At 41.0% G+C, this 18,069-nt stretch overlaps 2 pseudogenes; both read left to right on the forward strand.

Moving 5' to 3' along the window:
* The first annotated feature begins 4,137 nt into the window (after positions 1–4,137).
* Positions 4,138–7,264, forward strand: LOC101341947 (zinc finger protein 343-like; annotated as a pseudogene).
* Positions 7,265–16,065: 8,801 nt separating this feature from the next.
* LOC101342197 (olfactory receptor 10-like) lies at positions 16,066–17,300 on the forward strand (annotated as a pseudogene).
* Positions 17,301–18,069: the final 769 nt, after the last annotated feature.

Consider the following 18,069-nt stretch of genomic DNA (forward strand, 5'->3'; position numbering starts at 1 on the left):
TTTTGTTTTTAATGATTCCCTTTGTGCATGTATATAGCTCTGGTTTATCCATTTTTACTGCTATATAGTATTCCATTATGTGAATATACTATAATACAATTCATTTTTATTTTCTTTGTATTAGACATTTAAATTATTACCAAATTTTGGCTATTTACTGCTGCCTTGAACATCCTTGTTCACATCTTCTTAGCAACTTGTACATGAGTTTCTTTAAAATATATAGCTATGAGTGGCATAGCCTGATTATAGGTCAGAATAGCCTGGTTCATCTTTGACGTAAGTAATGCTGCATTGCTTTCCAAAGTTCAATTAGTTTATACTCCCACCAGCAGTGCATGCTATTTCCATTTATTCTGCTTCCTTGCCAACACTTGGTGTACTCAGACATTCATTTTTGCCCTTTTGCTGGGCGTGAGAGGTCATGTCATAGTAGTTTTAATTTGAATACGCATGAGCTTAAGCATCTTTTATTAAGTCAGTTGTCCACTAATATTTCCCATTCTCAGAATTGCCTGTTAAGACTTTTGTCTACTGTTTAGTACTGAATTATTTCCTTTTCTTATTGATTACTAGACATTCTTTATAAATTCTGAAAGCATATTCCTTATTAGTAGGTCAAGACGTCTCATCTTATTTTTTGAAATTGTGTTTGCCGTGACATATATATACACAGGCACACTCTCTCTCCTAGGTTTTTGTTGCAGTAATTCAGAATTTCAGTTTTAAGTTATTCGGTTACACAGTGTCTCCTGTTTCAAAAATTTCTCCCTAACAGTTGCAATACAGTTCACAAACATGTTATCTACTTTTATTTTGATTTAACTATTAACTTGCACAACATTTTTTACCCATTCCTAATTAATATATATTGAATTATTATCATTTTAAGAGATTTTATTTGGCTAGTGTATACTTTTTTATTTTTCAGAGCGATTTAGGTGTACAGAAAATGTAGAGTTCCTGTGTCCTCCCATTTCCCCCTGCACACAGTTTCTCCTATTACTAACATCTTACAATTACACGTGGTGCATTTGTTACAGTTGATGAACCAGTGTTGATACATTATTACTAACTAAAGTCCATAGCTTACATTAGGGTTCACTCTTTGTGTTGTATAGTTTTATGGGTTTTGACAAATGCGTAATGTCATGTGTCTACCATTCCAGTAGCATGCAGAATAGTTTCACTGCCCTTAAGATGCCCTGTGCTCTTCATTCCTTCCCCTACCCGTGAACCTCTGACTATCGTATACATTTGTATATATTTTTTTCTGAAATGTCTATGTGGATGAAATTATTCTGGATCTTGGGATATCTGGATATATCTGTTTCACCTTGCATATGAAGGAAGGTTTAACTGAGCAGTTCTAAGTCATTGTCTGTTTTCCTAAAATGTCTATCACAGTTATTTCTCCTCAGAACTCTGTTTTCTAGTTCCAGTTTTGTTGTAAGAAATCTGATGCTTGTCTGATTTTTTTTCCTGGGGAAAGTAATATGTTTGTCTTTTTGGAATTTTATATACTATTTTCACTTTATTTTTGGAATCCAGAATTCTGCGATTTTATTTTTGGGCACATGTGTTTTTGTAATAATCCTACCTTGATCTTTCTTCAAATGATGGAAATGTCTGTCATTACTTCCTTGATTACTGCTTCTTGTCTGTCTGCTCCTTTCCATCCTTCTGAAACACTGCTGTTGTACGTTGGATCCGTCTATCCAGTCTATTCATGCTATTTTGTTTCCATAGGGAATGTCTGCTTCACTCGATCACTTACATTAGCATCCATTCATCTGCTGATTCTCAGTACACATTCAAATTTTCTCTCTTTTTTTTTTTTTTTAAGATATTCATCGAATATCAATTGAGTACATATTATGACCAGGCTCTAGGCTTGTTCTACAATTTTGGGGGGAAAAAATAAGCAAAATTTTTGGACCTTATAAGGAGCCCTGGTGGTGCAACAGTTAAGCTCTCAGCTGCTAACTGAAAGGTTGGTAGTTAGAACCCTCCCAGTGGCTCCACAGGAGAAAGACCTGGTGATCTGCTTCTGTAAAGATTACATCCTAGGAAACCCTATGGGGAAGTTCTGCTCTGTCACATGGGGTCGCTATGAGTCAAAAATTGGCTTGATGGCACACAACAACAACAACATGTATCTATAGTCTTGTGAGGAGGACAGACATTAAATAAACAATAATGCAAAATGCTTTGAAGGGAAAGTAGAAGATTCTATGACACCATATATTTAATAGAGAGGCTTGGATTAGATATAAGTTTGGGATTATGGAAGGCATCTTTGAGGAAGTGACATTTAGCTGAGAGTCAGCATAGATTATTCAGAGGGGTATTGGGCAAAGAACATTTCAGATGGTAGAGACAGTGCATGCAAAGGTTTAAGGCAGGAAAAAGATTGCATATTTGAACATTGAAAGATGGTCCTGGCGGCAAAAGTGCACTGACTGGGCTCCCCAGGGGAGATGACAAGGCATGCAAGCGGGGATGATGCCAGATGATGCAAGGCCTTGTGCATAGGATTAGACATTTTGAATCTTGCTAGGTGCAGTAGTAAGCCATTCGTGAGTTACGTTAGGTGTTTATGTGATGAAAAATGGATTGTGAAGGTGACGGGGAGGCTTGGTGACCATGGGGGAACTTTTGCATTGTTTCAGGTGAGACACAGTGGTGGCTTGGACCAGAGTGTTAGCTCTGGAGATGAAAAGGGGTGGGGGAACTTGAGGTGTGTTTTGGAAGTAGAGTTGATAGGACTGAGAGACAGGAATTGACTGAGTTTGAGGGCAAAGGAGAGGGAGATTATAGGATGACACTAAGGTTTTTTTGTTTTGTTTTGTTTTGTTTTTTTGTGGGTAGAGGAAGATCACATTCACCCATTAGTGTGGGCATGGAGATGATGGGAGTTTGGGCTCATCCAGAGTTTGGGTTTTACTGTAAATACAAGACAGATGGAGATCAAGGCAGGGAATCAAAGAAAGTGACTGTAGGTTCATAAACTCAGCTGTATATACTTTCATATAGTCTCAGCTTGGTAAAGAGGGAAGTGAAGATAGATTGGGAGAAAGTGGATTGGAGCATTTGACAAGGTGCAGGAGCTATTGCAGACAGGGATACTGAATGAAGTGAGAAAAAGGCAAGGAAAAATGCTCTGATCAGAGAGAGGATGTTTAAGGTAGTGATGGTGAAGCTGGTACAGTTTCTGTTGACAGCGTCTGGTGTGAGGAGCTGTGGAGGCCACTGAAACTGAGAGTCCAGAGCATTAGAAGATGGACCATTTTTCTGACTAATAAAAATTATTTTAACTTTGTCATATGTACTAGTAATTGCCACCAATTTGTTTCTCTTTTAATTTTGCTTTTGTCAACATTCATGTTATATTTTTGTATGTAGTCAAAAATAAAAGTGTTATTTGTTGCAGTTTCTCCCATTCATTTACAAACACTTTAGAGATTTGATACTTATTTGCTCTTTATGGAATGGTTACCTTTAGTTTTTAAATTGGTTTTGATTGTGTGTATTTTGTTTACATTTTGTCATAAAGTTATACAATTTACAATAGCACATAGGGCTAAACAAGTTATAGTTAAAACAAACCTAAGAGTCTTCTCATACACCTCCATGCTTTCTCACCAGAGATAACCCATGTCAACTTTTTTAACTATTTTATTTCCCTCTAGAAGCCCAAACAACATGCCTATAGTATTATTCATAGAACATTCATTCATGTAGCACATTATCATTTGAGATCCTACTATAATTGGGCTCTATTCTTAGAAGTGTGACTATAGCATTGAGGTAGAAGGGCTATTAACAGAAAATAAATAATACACACACACACACACACACACACATGCATGGACACTCATTAGAGTGCATAATATTGTGAAGAAAAACAATGCAGGGAGATTGCACAGAGATTAGTGACTTGAGTAGGGGTGTGGGGGAGAGGTGTGACATAGGATGCTTAGGGAAGTTTTCCTAGAGGAGGTGACATTTGAACCATGTCTGAATAACCATATCTCTGGGAAGAGGTTGCCAGGTTGAGGGATCAACAAGTTCAAAGGCCCTGAATCAAGAAAGGACTCTGTGTTTAAGCAGTGGAATCAAGTCTCTTGAGGTTAGATGGGAACAATTCAGGCAGAGAGTTGTAAGAATGAAGATCAGAGTGATATAAAGAGCTGGGTAATATAAGACTATGCGGTCCCTGCAAAGAAATTTGTATTTTGTTCTGTATATGATGAGAAATAATTGGAGCATTTTCAACTGGGGAAGGCCATGACCTAGTTTATGTTTTAAGCTGGCGCTGTAGCTGCTGCTTGGAAAATCAGCTGTAGGGGAATTCATCTAGGAGACATTTTCAATATTCCAGGCAACAGATAATATGGGTTGGACCACAGTGTAGACACTGAGGTTGTGAGATGTGTTCTGATTGAGGGTAGGTTCTTTAATTCCATAAAGTAGGTGTTTGGATTTGATTTGGTGTATTGAGACGGAATGAGATAAATCAAGTATGAAGCTTTTGTTTACAGCCAGATATGTTGGAATACTGGATTTTTATTTTTGGATTTATAAAAAGAAGAGTCTTGGAATTGTTATGGGCATCAGGAGCCAGAATCCTCTAAGTAATAAATAGGATCCTGGACTACGTCTGTCTTGTCCACTGCTGAATTTTTACTTGACTGGTAGAGTACCTGTCCCCAGTAGTCCTCTAGAATATTGTTTGTGAGTAGGAAGGTTACATTCAGATTGTGTTGACACCTTTCTGCAACAATTCTCCTATACTGCCTGCTACATTTGGGGAGACCTCCAGACCAAGGGACTTCAAGGTCAGTCGTCTCTTTTTTTAGTAGGAAAATTCACTGTGGACATTTCCACCTAATTCATAGACTGTTATCTTTTAGTAGAAGAAAACACAAAGGATGTGTCAAATATTTGTAGCTGTAATTTCTAACTGTAATTGCAGCTATTTACACAGCTGAGGCTGCCTCTGCTGCTTACTTGGAAGGTTCCTCATCCAGGTGACACGTAGAACATGTCCTTCCTTGGTGTGGATTTTCTGCATTTCAGAAGATGTAATGGGTAAAAGGAATGAAAAATAGGTTCTGTAAAGGATATATAGGTGGGTGAGAGGACTTTTGTTGGAAACGTCTGTGTTTTGAGGGGCAAGCTTTATCGTAAGACAGGAAGAGTGGCCCAGGCCACCCTTCCTGTGACTGCTCTGATGGAAAGCTTTTTCTCCTTAGCAGAACAGAAGCCAGAAATCCATCCCTGCATTGATTGCCCTCTGGCCTTCTCCAGTCAGCCGTTCCTCAGCCAACATGTACAAAGCCATCACCTTACAACTGTCTAAATCTTAGGTGTGGAAAATCACCTCCAACCCAGGGACCTCTGCCGAGAGGACCAGCAGCCACAACAGCAACAACCTTCAGACCAAAGCTGCTGGAACAACAAAGCCAAAGGGCGAGAGGGAGAAGGCTCCAAGTCTTCATTCTGGAGGATGAGTGAAAGAAGGTGTCTTAGTCATCTAGTGCTGCTACAACAGAAATATCACAAGTGGATAGTTTTAACGAAGAGAGGTTTATTTCCTTACAGTGAAGTAGGCTAAAAGTCCAAATTCAAGGTGTCAGCTCCAGGGGAAGGCTTTCTCTCTCTTGGCCTTCTCATCAGTGTTCCCCCAGACTAGGAGCTTCTCGGCGCAGAGACCCCGGTCCAAAGGACGCACTCTGCTCCCGGCACTGCTTTCTTGATGGTATGAGGTCCCCCTGTCTCACTGCTCACTTCTGTCTTTTATATCTCAAGAGATTGCCTCGGGACACAATCCAGTCTTATAGATCAGGTCCTGCCTTACTAACACAACTGCCACCCATCCTCCCTCATTAACATCATAGAGGCAGGTTTACAACATACAGGAAAATCACACAGTACCAGGAATCATGGCCTAGCCAAATTGATACACACATTTTTGTGGGGACATAATTCAAACCATGGCAGAGGGATTGTAAGGGAATTTTTTCTTCCACCCCTAGGACAGCCACTAAACTCTAGCGAAGGAAATAGAGCAGCAGAAGTAGAGCCCAACCTGGCCAAGAGGGCAAACCCTGAGGCAGCTGACAGAGTATTGAAGGGAGTAGAAGTTTCAGAATTTGGAGCAGTCACTCGGGCGGAGTGTAAGAGAGGTTTTAGCCAAGAGTTAAGCCTTATGGGGACACACTCAGGGGAGAAGGCTTTTGTGTGCAAGGAGTTTGGGCAAAGCTCTGGCAATAGGTCACCCCTCATCAGACAGCAGTGAACACACTTGAGGGTGCAGAGATTTTTGTGCAGGGAGTGTGGGCAAGGCTTTAGTTCTAAGGAAGCCCTCTTCAGACACCAGAGGACACACTCCGGGGAGGAGCAGGAGCGCTTTTTGTGTAGGGAATGTGGGAAAGGCTTTAGCTGTAAGTCAGCCTTCATCAGACACCAGAGAACACACTCTGGAGAGAAGCCCTTTGTGTGCAAGAAATGTGGCCGAGGCTTTAGCTTCAGTTCGTACCTTATCAGACACCAAAAGATACACTCAGAGAAGAAGGCTTTTTTGTGCAGTGAGTGTGGACAAGGCTTTACTGAAAGATGAACCCTCATTGCACACCAGAGGACACACTCCTGGGAGAAGCCTTATGTGTGCCGGGAGGGTGGGCGAGGCTTTTTCCAGATGTTAGTTCTGCTCAGACACCAGAGGACACACTCAGGGCAGCTGCAACATTTGTGCTCGGAATGTGGGCAAGGCTTTTCCCGAAAGTCAGTCCTTATCCTGCACCAGAGGTCACACTCAGGGGAGAAGTCTTATGTGTGCAGGGACTGTGGGTGAGGCTTTAGCTGTAAGTCAGCCTTCATCAAACATCAGAGGACACACTCGGGAGAGAAGCCCTTGGTGTGCAGGGAGTGTGGGCGAGGCTTCAGTGTGAAATCACATCTTGTCACGCATCAGAGGACGCATTCAGAGGGGAAGCTTTTTGCATGCAGTGATTGTGGGTGAGGCTTTACAGAAAAGTTAACCCTAATGTGCACCAGAGGACACACTCTAGGAAAAAGCTTTTATGTTGAGGGAAAGTCAGTGAGGCTTTAGATGTAAGTCAGCCTTTGTCAGACATAGGACATGCTCAGGGGAGAAGCAGTTTTGTGCAGGAAGTGTGGACAGGTCTTTAGTGGGAAGTCACATCTCAGTGTACGTGGGAGGACAAAATTTGGCCACCACTACCCCACTCCAGCATAGAGGGACTTCAGGAATAATCTCCTGGCCCTTTACACACCTTATGAATGTAAAAACGGCATGGAAAGCAGTGGAAAAATGGGATTTTCTTTAAGTTAAAGAGATAGTCAAATTGTGGTCTAATTTCTCCACACCAGTCCCTCTCCTTGGATTATTTGTTAAAACTTGACTTGTTTAAAAAGCTGTAAACATCTACCTCATTTGTCAGTGTGGGCAGAGGAGGTCAGGACTGGTACAGAGAACTCAAACTCTCAGCCTCTGCTTCCCCAAGAAATTGAACTCCTGAGAAAAATAAGTCCAGAGTCACATTTGTATGTTTGTTATAGAGCCTAAACCTGTGGACAGAGATAAGAGAGTTCTATGCATTGGGAAACAGTTCTCCATGGCCTCCTGTTTCTGCAAGTCTTGTGAACAGAGGCACTGACAATGTTTGATTTGGACTGTCTTCCCAAGGGTGTTTAGATAGCAAGCAGCCTTGTCAGATACAGTATCTTCTTCCAGGGCAAAAGACAAATTTGTTTGCTGTCTAGGATAATGAAGATAATGTCTTTCTTCAGGGCAAAGGTTGGGTAGGTTTGCTTGAAGCCCTTTTAAAAAGATTGGGGTTTCCTAAGCTTAGGGCTCCTCACCTGTGACACATACCAATTGTATGTGTGGCATCTACCTGGGTCCATCTCCCTGTTACCCCCGTGGGACTTGGGGGCAAAGGAGAACCAACATAAACAGAAAGCTTATCCTGTCTGTTTTGCCATGAGTAATAAAGTCTTTTGTCTATGACCTGGAAGTCTTGTGCCTTCTGCTAGTATCCATGAAACTAGGAAGCTAGAGTAAAATCTCAGACTTTCAAAAATTTTGTCTGCTATGATTAACTTTTAACAGCTTTATTGAGATAAAATTCACATACCATGCAATACACCCTTTAAAGTACACAATTCAATGGCTTTTAGTATAGTCATAGGGTTGTGCATCCATCACCACAGTCAATTTTAGAACATTTTCATCACCCCCAAAAAACAACTGCACCCTTTATCTGTCACCCTCAAGTTCCCACATCCCCCAGCCCTAGGTAACCACTAATCTACTTTTTGTTGCTTTAGATTTTCCTATTCTGAGCATTTCATATCAATGGAATCCCACAATATATGGTCCCTTGTGACTGGATTCTTTCACTTAGCATAGTGTTTTCAAGGTTCAGCATTGTTGTAGCATGTATCAGTACTTCATTCCTTTTTATGGCTGAATAATATTCCATTATATGGATATAATACATTTTATTTATTCATTCATCAGTTAATGGACATGGGTTGTCCTCTTTTTGACTATTATGAATAATGCTGCTATGAACATTCATGTACAAGTTATTGTGTGAACGTATGTTTTCATTTCTCTTGAGTATATACCTAAGAGTGGAATTGCTGATTATATATTAAGATTATAAAGATAAAAACAAATCAGTGGAGTAGAAAACAAAAACAGTAGAGAAAAATCAATGAAGCAAAAGCTTGTCTTTTACCAGATTGATCAGGGGGAATAAAAGAGAAGCCATAAATTAGCAATATCAGGAATGATACACATGACATCACTACAGATTATGAAGATATTAAGAGAATAATAAGAGAATATTATAATCAGCTATTTATATGAAATAGACAAATTCCTTAGAAAACACTACGAAAGCTCAGTTAAGAAATAGATAACCTGAATAGCCCTATATCTATTAAAGAAATTGAAATCCCATCAAGTAAAATCCAGACTCAGATGGCTGAATTCTATCAAACATCTGAAAAAGAAATTATACCAGTTCTATATAACTGGGGGAAATCAGGTGACTGGAATTCGGATAGGGAGGCACACAGGGTCATGTCCTCCTCCAGATAATAAGGTCCACAATCCACAAGAGGAGGCACGTTCACTTGGAGGATGACATCAGCCTCATAGAGTGAAGTGTTCCTGGCATCCATCATAGAGTTCTAGGCCAACCAAATCATTCCTGGGTCAGCCTCCCTCTAACCCCTTCTTTTCCTCCTCTCCTGCCCACCCCAGTGGTTATGGAAAGTTTATGGCTGCAGGTATATATGACACCTACAGGATCCCAGGGCTGTGATCAGGGTTTATCTCATGCTCTTTTAATACCTGGGGCATCCATCACTGCATTTTGTGATTGTATTTATAGATTTTTCTTGCACTGTTGGTCTCCTCAACTGGACTGTGTGGTCCACATGGGAAAATACCCATATGTCACTTCTCATTTTCATAGAACTAGGCCTTGTGGCTGACACTGAAAAGAAGCCCAGATAATGTTTTCTGAATAAAGCAGTTGTGGGAATGAGTGAGCATCCCCCTAGCAGATGTGACCAGAACATCTGGGCCCCACACAATAGGACATACAGCCACTTCTCCCCTCCTAGGATCAACACAGGTATTGCTTAAAGGAGTCCCAGCATGGTCACCCTCTTTTTCCTCTCCCACCAGGACTCTGATGACACAAATGTTAGATCTTTTGTGATAGTCCTTCGGGTCCCTGAGACTGTTTTTTTTTTTTTTTAGTCTATTTTCTCTCTGTGGTTCATGTTGGGTAATTTCTATTGTTCCAACTTCCTGTTCACTGATTCTTTCCTTTGTCTCCTCTGTTCTGCTGTTGAGTCTATCCACTAAGCTTTTTATTTCAATTATTGTATATTTCACTTACAAAATTTCCTTTTAGTTGTCCTTTATATCTTTTATTTATTTTATTTTATTTCAAGTGTGTTCATAATTTTTCTTTGAAGCATTTTTATCATGGCAGCTTTACCATCTTTGTCAGAGAATTTGTTGTCTCAGTGGTGGCATAAATTGATTGTCCTGCTCATTCAGTCTGAGATCTTCCTGGTTCCTGGTATGATGAGTGGTTTTAGATTGAAACTTGGACATTTTTGTATTATGGTATGAGACTCTGGATGTTATTTAGACCTTCTGTTTAAAATGGCTTTCTCTGATACCACATCAGCTGGGGAAGGAGGCAGCCACCAGTTATTGCCAGATGGAGGTAGAAGTCCAGGCTCCCCACTTCTCCACTGACACCCTAGGTGGGGGCTGTTTGTTACTCCTGGCAACAACGTGGACTTCTGGCTCCCAACGTAGTCTCCACTGATACTGTGATGGGGGTGACTGTGCTTGCTGTAGCTCTAGGTGCCAGAAGTACAGTTTCCTCTGGTGTCCTTGTTTTTGTCTCGCCTGTTGTCTTTGGGTTTCCTAGAGAGCCCTTAAATAGGGCTGTAGCCTTGCAGTTCTCTTCAGCTGTAAACCCTGTTATTGTACAGGAGCCCTACTGATGTGATTGTAAGATGTGGGGGGATGGGAAGTGTCCCTTGATTCCGTTACTAGGACTCAGTCTTTTAGTGAGCCTGTGCCCCTTCGCACGTGGATCTCAGCCCTTTTTTTTTTTTTTTTTTGCTCTCAGGTGAGATAGGAGCCCTGGTGGTACAGTGGTTAAGCATTCCGCTGCTAACCAAAAGGTCAGCACTTTGAATCTACCAGCCACTCTTTGTAAACGTATGGGGCAATGCTCCTCTGTCCTATAGGGTCGCTATGAGTCGGGATCAACTCAACTGTAAGAGGTTTGGTGTTTTGGTAGGTAAGATAGGAAGGCTAGAGCAGGCTGGAATTGGGTATTTCCATTTCACTAAATCAGTTAGAAGGGACTCCGGTGGCACAGTGATTTAACGCTGGGCTGCTAACTGAAAGGTCAGTGGTTGGAACCCACCAGCTGCTCTGTGGGAAAAAAATGTGCCAGTCTGCTTCCATAAAGATTACAGCCTTGGAAACTCTATGGGGCAGTTCTGTTCAGTCCTATAGGGTCGCTATGAATCGGAATTGACTCAACGGCAATGGTAGTCTTAATTCAGGGGACCTGGTTGTGCAATGGTTGAAGCCCTTGGCTGCCTGAAGTTGGCAGTTGAAACCCACAGCTGCTCCATGGGAGAAAAGACCTGATGATCTGCTCCCATAAAGATTACAGCTTAGGAAACCCTATAGGGCAGTTCTACTCTCTCATATAGGGTTGCTGTGAGTTGGAATTGACTCCACAGCACACAACTCTTAATCCAAGGAGCCCTGAAGGCACAAATGGTTAAGTGCAGCCTGACTGCTAACGGAAAGGTTGGTGATCCAAACTCAACCAGCAGCTCCGCAAGAGAAAGACCTGGTCATCTGCTTCCATGAAGATTACAGTGAACTGGTTATATGAGCATGAAAAGTATGCTGATTTTCAGTGGATAAATTAAATGACATACCAGAAAATGTATGCAATTTTGCGACCTAGCTTTTATATGTTTTAGTGTTTTCCCCCTAAACTATCTTATAAATTTAGCCGGTATTCACTGCTATAAATATCATGCATCCTATTATTATTATTAAATACAAAAAAAAAAAACCTCTCCTGAAACCAATTCCAAATATGCACTCTGTCTTTTATTTTTGGTTATTCTTTGCCTCTGTTCCCCAACAGTGTCTAGTGTATTACTCTTCTATTTTAATTCATAAAATGCTGGTGACCATTTAAAAACTATTTGGCTACTAACCAAAAGGTCAACAGTTCGAATCCACCAGCCACTCCTTGGAAACCCTATGGGGCAGTTCTACCCTGTCCTAGAAGGTAGCTATGAGTCGGAATTGACTCAATAGCAACAGGTTTGGAAGCGTTTAATAAAACACTTACTTGCCTGGAAATTATAATAGTTCAGGGCAAGTGTGGAGAAACAGGCGTTAATGCTTCAGCTACTTCATCCCCCTTGCAACCTACCTCTTCTCCCTGGGGTCCTTCACTTTCTGCACTAACTGATCACTTTGGGGCGCTTCTTTCAGAGCGGTTTCTGTAAACAAGTAATGGCTGCTTGTAGATTAGACATGTGGGATCAACTTTCTTACAACATTCTGGATGCTTATTATAAAAGCTGCCTGCAGTGATAAACTCAGTCTTTTAGACTGGCAGAAAGAACTCCCAGCCACTCAGTTAAATCAAAGTCTTCTGGGCCTTTGGGCACAGTGGATGAGTTTCAACTGAAAGGTACCAGAAATTGACTTATCTAGTAGAAATCCTGGATGTACTAGATATAAAACTCCCTGTGATCCATTACAGATATATTTTTAAAGAATCTAGGGTGATGTCTTGTGTCTGCCTCTGGGGAGGGAAATGAGGGAAGAGGATAAGGTCACCATCTCAGTGCTCAAAAGCATTTCTGAAAGCAGGACAAAGCAAAACAGTCTGCAGGTCGAAGCAGGAAGAGTAATAGGAAGCAAAGGAAGGCACTGGCAGTTTTGCTGTATCCAAGTTTGTTTCCCTGGTGCATGCTGTTGTGGCAAATAGGTTTTACACAACGTGAAGGCTTGATAAACAATCTTGGCAATTAGAGAACACAGTCTGGGTCTTGACTGCTTTGGAAGTGGTTTTGTTTAAAAGAGGGAGATGAGATCCGTGAGTCTTTTCTTCTCCTCTCCTCAAGGATTCAGATCTCTCACCCTATACTAGGACTTTAAATAGATCACAAATAGCATGACAAGAATTTGAGTTTTAACACATCAGACTGAAAAATGTATGTGAAGGTGAGTTGTGTTCTTTTGCTTTTAATCTCTTTAGATGCCAGGTTTTCACTGGAAGGCTCCAAAAAGCAGAGGCACAGTTCTGCTCATAAGTATCCCTACATTGGCGTGAAACTGGGTTTTAATGCTTTCAAGTTTCCAGGAATTTTTTTTTAATTAAAAAGACATTTCAGTATATAAAGCTGGCCTTGGGGATGAACACTTGATCTTCCCTCCTCTCTTTCCACAAGCCTGAGTGATCAGGATTGGCAGTGGTTTTGTTGAATGACTAAACTCTGACAGCTATGCCTCTTCCCTTCACTTTGCAAACCCTGAATGCTTGCTATGTGCCAGACACTGGGAGACATAAACTACAAATGGCTTATATGCAGAGCCACCTAAAATAATATCTTCCATATCAACAGGCAATATGGTAAGGTTTAGGGAGAATAAGCTTTGGAACCAGTTCTGGATTTGAGTCCTAGTTCTACTATATACTGGGAATGTGGCCTTGGCCTTCAAATTAAGTGTCCATAAAAGACTTACAATTTTCTACTCCGTAAAATGGGGCAGTGATAATAATAACATATTAAATGACATCAGACACGTAAAGCACTTTGTACATTACTAAGTTTATAGTGTGCACTAGGAAATATTACCACCATTATTATTCTTATGGATTATCTAGTAAATAACAGTTTAAATTTACTTTCACATATATGATACTTTATAATTTTCAAAATAATCCTATGGAAGGAATTATACTATTATTATTATTATATTACAGGTAAGTAAACTAAAACCCAGTAAGGTTAAAGCTCTTCCCAAGTTTGCACATGTAGTAAGTGGTTGAGTCAGGATTTAAACAGAGGCTTCTTGACTTCATGTTCAACATCTAGACTCTATAGCATTACCAAGGTTCTCCCACTGAGTTAATTAATCCAAACAAGAATCATATAGTAAACTTACTGATCAGGACAAGTTTACTATAATCATTGATTCTGTGTTTTACCTAATTTCAACAACATCTCTCAACTCTTCTGAAGAATTAACTCCTTTTATTCCAATTAATCCCTTTTCTCTTCACCACTACCACTTTTGTCTCATCTCCATATTCTCCCAGTGGAGAGTATGAACAGTTCCTGTAGGGAAGAGACTGTGTGGTAGAAAATGCAAGGAAACTATAGCTAGATGAACTGTAGTCTCCATCATTATGTGCTATCTGACATAATACAAGCTACTTAGTCATTTCCTCAGTTATAGTATGAGAATGTTAATATCTTTTCTAACTACCTCCCAGTATCATTGTGAGGTTCAGTTTATCACAAGATAAAAAAGAGGAAGTCAGATTTTTTTTTTATCACAGCTGATTCTTATACTATTTAAAGGCTAAAGTGGTTAAAAGAAATGAAGAATTGAGTTTTCTTCTCCACCTGTCTGTGGGGTTTTGACACCATGCCTGTTTGCCAAGTTCATGTTACTCAGGTTTATAATATATGCCAGGGTTACTTCCAGGAAGAACATGAAGTAGCTTGCAACAAAAAACAAAAGAAACTTGCAGAGTCTTTGTGGGCCTGGCTGGAGTCATCTGGAGTTGAAGGAGCAAAAGAATCATATGACGGCAAGACAGTTCAGGCAGTAGACACAGGGAATTCAATCTCAAATGCCCACAGACTGTAGACAGGTAAGGTAGACATGTGAGATGGGCATGGTGGGGGTGGAGGGGAGTGAAGGGGTAGGCAGAGACAAGATTTACTCAAATGGACTGAATTTGTTGCCTGCTTTTTTGCTCTCCTTTTGGTGCTTTGTTTGCAATTCTTATTGAAAATAAGCATCTAAATTCCCTGACTCTCTTGCTCATTTATTTGACATCTTCTGCCTTGTTATGACTCATTTTTAACCAGAGGCACAGGAAGAAGTTATTCCAAAAAAAGTTCTGATTGATCTACCCACCACCCTTGGTACATAATAACCAACATCTGAAATGCATCTCTCTCTGCCCTGTACTTGACTCAACTGAGTGTGAAAGAGACAGCCATATGCAGAATTTACATTTTTAAAATGACTTAATAAAAGCAGTTTAATGATTCTCGGGCTACTCACCAAGAGTTAGCTTCATTCACTTGAAAAATTAAACAGGATCAAGAGAGTGGATGAGGGAGAGAGTTGTGAAGACTGATTTGGAATAAGCAGTAGTGTAAGTGTAAAACCATTCCCTCCCCCACAGGAAAGGGCGTTTTGAGGTAGGTGGCCCCCTTACCTCAAGAGGCCTCAAGTTGGTAGATGTCAATAGAGCTGTTTGGAGACTTTAATACTGCCTATCATAGTTAAGAGTGTACAGAGTGAACCAGGTCTGACTCTGGTGTAAAAATTCTAGGGGATGAGAAAAGGACCAACAACTATTATGGTGGTAAAGCCAGGAAAGTCTTAGATGCTGCAATGGTTTTGAGAAAAAAAGATCAAAGAGGGTTGCCTATGTACCAAAGAAGGGCCACAGTGAAGATAGAGCTGGTACAGGGTTGTCCCAAGTCTTATTCAATAGGACCATCAGAGGGACAAAGGGTCCAAGCAGCATGATGCTGGCAGAGGACACTGGATCCCCAGAGGCTTAAGGTGGTGTAAGCTGCCTCCAGAGGAGATGCATCAGCCCAGACTGGGGACCTGTAGGTCTATGGGTTCTCTGAAGAACCCACACATTTCCCATGAGAGAAGAGTCAGCTCTTTAAACACCTGCCAGACTCAGAGGGCATGAAGCTATCTTGGGACAGTAAGAGCTTCCTTGTATCCCTTTCTCTTCCTCTGTCTATGGCCCAAACAGGAGGAACCTGTAGTCACTGCTGACATACTGGCAAAGAAAGGTCAGGAAGAGAGAGAAGCTGCCCATAGTCTTTTCTCAAGCACAAGGGTTTATGTGAAAGGAATCCTAGCTGGGGCGAGGAGAAGACTGAATGTTAAATGAGGTTCTGAGATTTTAGTATTCATGGGACTGGAATTTCAAATTAGTCATTTTAGATTCTGTTTATAATGGAAAGTGGTTGCAATACTTTTATAACTATAAACGTCATGAGTCTTCTGGAGTTTTCATTCAATGACGGGAGAATAAGTTTGAAGGGACAGGAGGAAACAAAAATAAAGTAGAATTTAGGTCACATCCATGAGTCGTGCTTCTCCAAAAAAATCCATTACATGTATTAATTACCCAACTTTTACCCTTAAATCCCACTCCAGATGGTATGAGATCTCCCTCAATGGTAGGTGCTGAAGAGGAGATGGAAACAACCAATGACAATGCTGGCGGGGATTTCACCTTAGTGGGCTTCTCTGAGCGACCTGAGTTGGAGCTGATTCTCTCCCTCTTTGTCCTAACATTCTACACCATAACCCTAGTGGGTAATGTGACCATCATCCTACTCTCCATCCTGGACACTCGACTCCACATGCCCATGTACTTCTTCCTCAGAAACCTCTCTGTGCTCGACCTCTGCTTCATCACCAGCATTGTGCCCCAGATGCTGGTGAACATGTGGGGAGGCAACAAGAAGATCAGCTATGCTGGCTGCGTGGTCCAGTACTGGGTGGCCTTGGCACTTGGCTCCACCGAGTGTGTGCTCCTTGCAGTAATGGCGGTGGACCACTATGTTGCAGTGTGCTGACCTCTGCGCTATGCCTTAATCATGCACCCCAGGCTGTGCCACCTCCTGGCAGCAGCTTCCTGGTCCTCAGGCTTTGCCAACTCCTTTCTAAAGTCCTCAATGGCCATGATGCTTCCTAAATGTGGAAACCGGCGTGTGGACCATTTCTTCTGTGAGCCGCTGATTATTGTTAAACTCTCCTGCATGGCTACTGGCCCAACAGAGTCCAGAATGTTTATTGCCAGACTAATCATTTTAGGGATGCCTGTCTCCATCATCCTGACCTCTTATGTGTGCATTGCCAGGGCAGTAGTGAAAATGCGCTCAGCAGAGGGAAGGAAAAAGGCCTTTGGGACTTGTGCCTCCCACCTGATGGTGGTTTCACTCTTCTATGGGACAATCATGTTTTTGTATCTGCAGCCAAAGGACAACTATTCCCAGGACCAGAGCAAAGCACTCGCAGTGCTCTACATGATCCTTGCACCTACCCTCAACCCCCTGATCTATACTCTGAGGAACAAGGATGTGAAGAAAGCAGTCATGAAGGTGATGGGGAAGGAGCAGATATGGGGAGATCAAGAGCTGGAAGAAGAACAGGTGAGGCAATCGCAGGAGACACAATTTGGTGTGTACTTGTTTCAAGTGCACTTGTTCTACTTTTCTATGGGATGGAATGGAATGTCTGCCGAGTCCTATCATCTGGCTATTTCTGGGGTCCTTTTAGGGTGGAAATTCACCAGAAGGAAATTAGCCATCCTTTAACCTCTAGTCAAGGAATTTCTCACTGACAAGTAATTCTGGAATCCACTGCTAATGCTTTTCTATACTCAATATATATATCACTAACTTATTCAAATGCCACCAAATATACACCCAAGTATTATAATAACATAGATGGTATCTTTACTACATTTATTAAACAGCTACACGACTGTAACAGCTTCATCATCATCCTTGTCTCACCACTATCAATACGGTTAGGACACAGTGAACTGCAGAGGATTTTGTCGCTAATTTCTGATGGAATGCATGTTTATTGTGGATAAATACATGTAAAACAAGAACAAAAAATAAAAAACAATGAATAGACAGAGACTATATACTATATCAAGGATTCCTCCTTTTTGGAACTGAAAGGAATCCCATGATCATTCAGGGCAAGACTGTAGAATGCCAAATTCCATCTAGTTTAGAACGTATTTCTAGAGGAGCTATTTGATTAATAGGAAAAAATCTTGTTGGGCGTGTAAGACAGTTTATAAATTTCAAGATTATAAAAATGATAACTGAACAAACATAATTTAAATAGACAAAAGATAACTGATATCAATGAACCTCTAAACAGAGTTCACTACTCTACTTCCACAGAAGAGAAGTGAAAAATAAAAAAGCACTATTTTCAGTAGAGAAATGAAAGCAAAGTAAGTCAGTTGGCTTGATTTATACTGTTAACATCTAGATAGTTTTCATATAACAATCTCTGGTTCCAAGGTCCACATTGGCATTAACAGATTTCCCAGTCATTCTGTGTCCTAGTATGGAATTTGAGTCTATTCTGATTGCCTGAGGCATGGTTCAGAATACAATGACATACACTTTTAAGGGAGAGTCTCTATTGAT

Source organism: Trichechus manatus, unplaced genomic scaffold, assembly GCF_000243295.1.
Source record: "Trichechus manatus latirostris isolate Lorelei unplaced genomic scaffold, TriManLat1.0 scaffold00181, whole genome shotgun sequence".
NCBI classification, from domain to species: domain Eukaryota; kingdom Metazoa; phylum Chordata; class Mammalia; order Sirenia; family Trichechidae; genus Trichechus; species Trichechus manatus.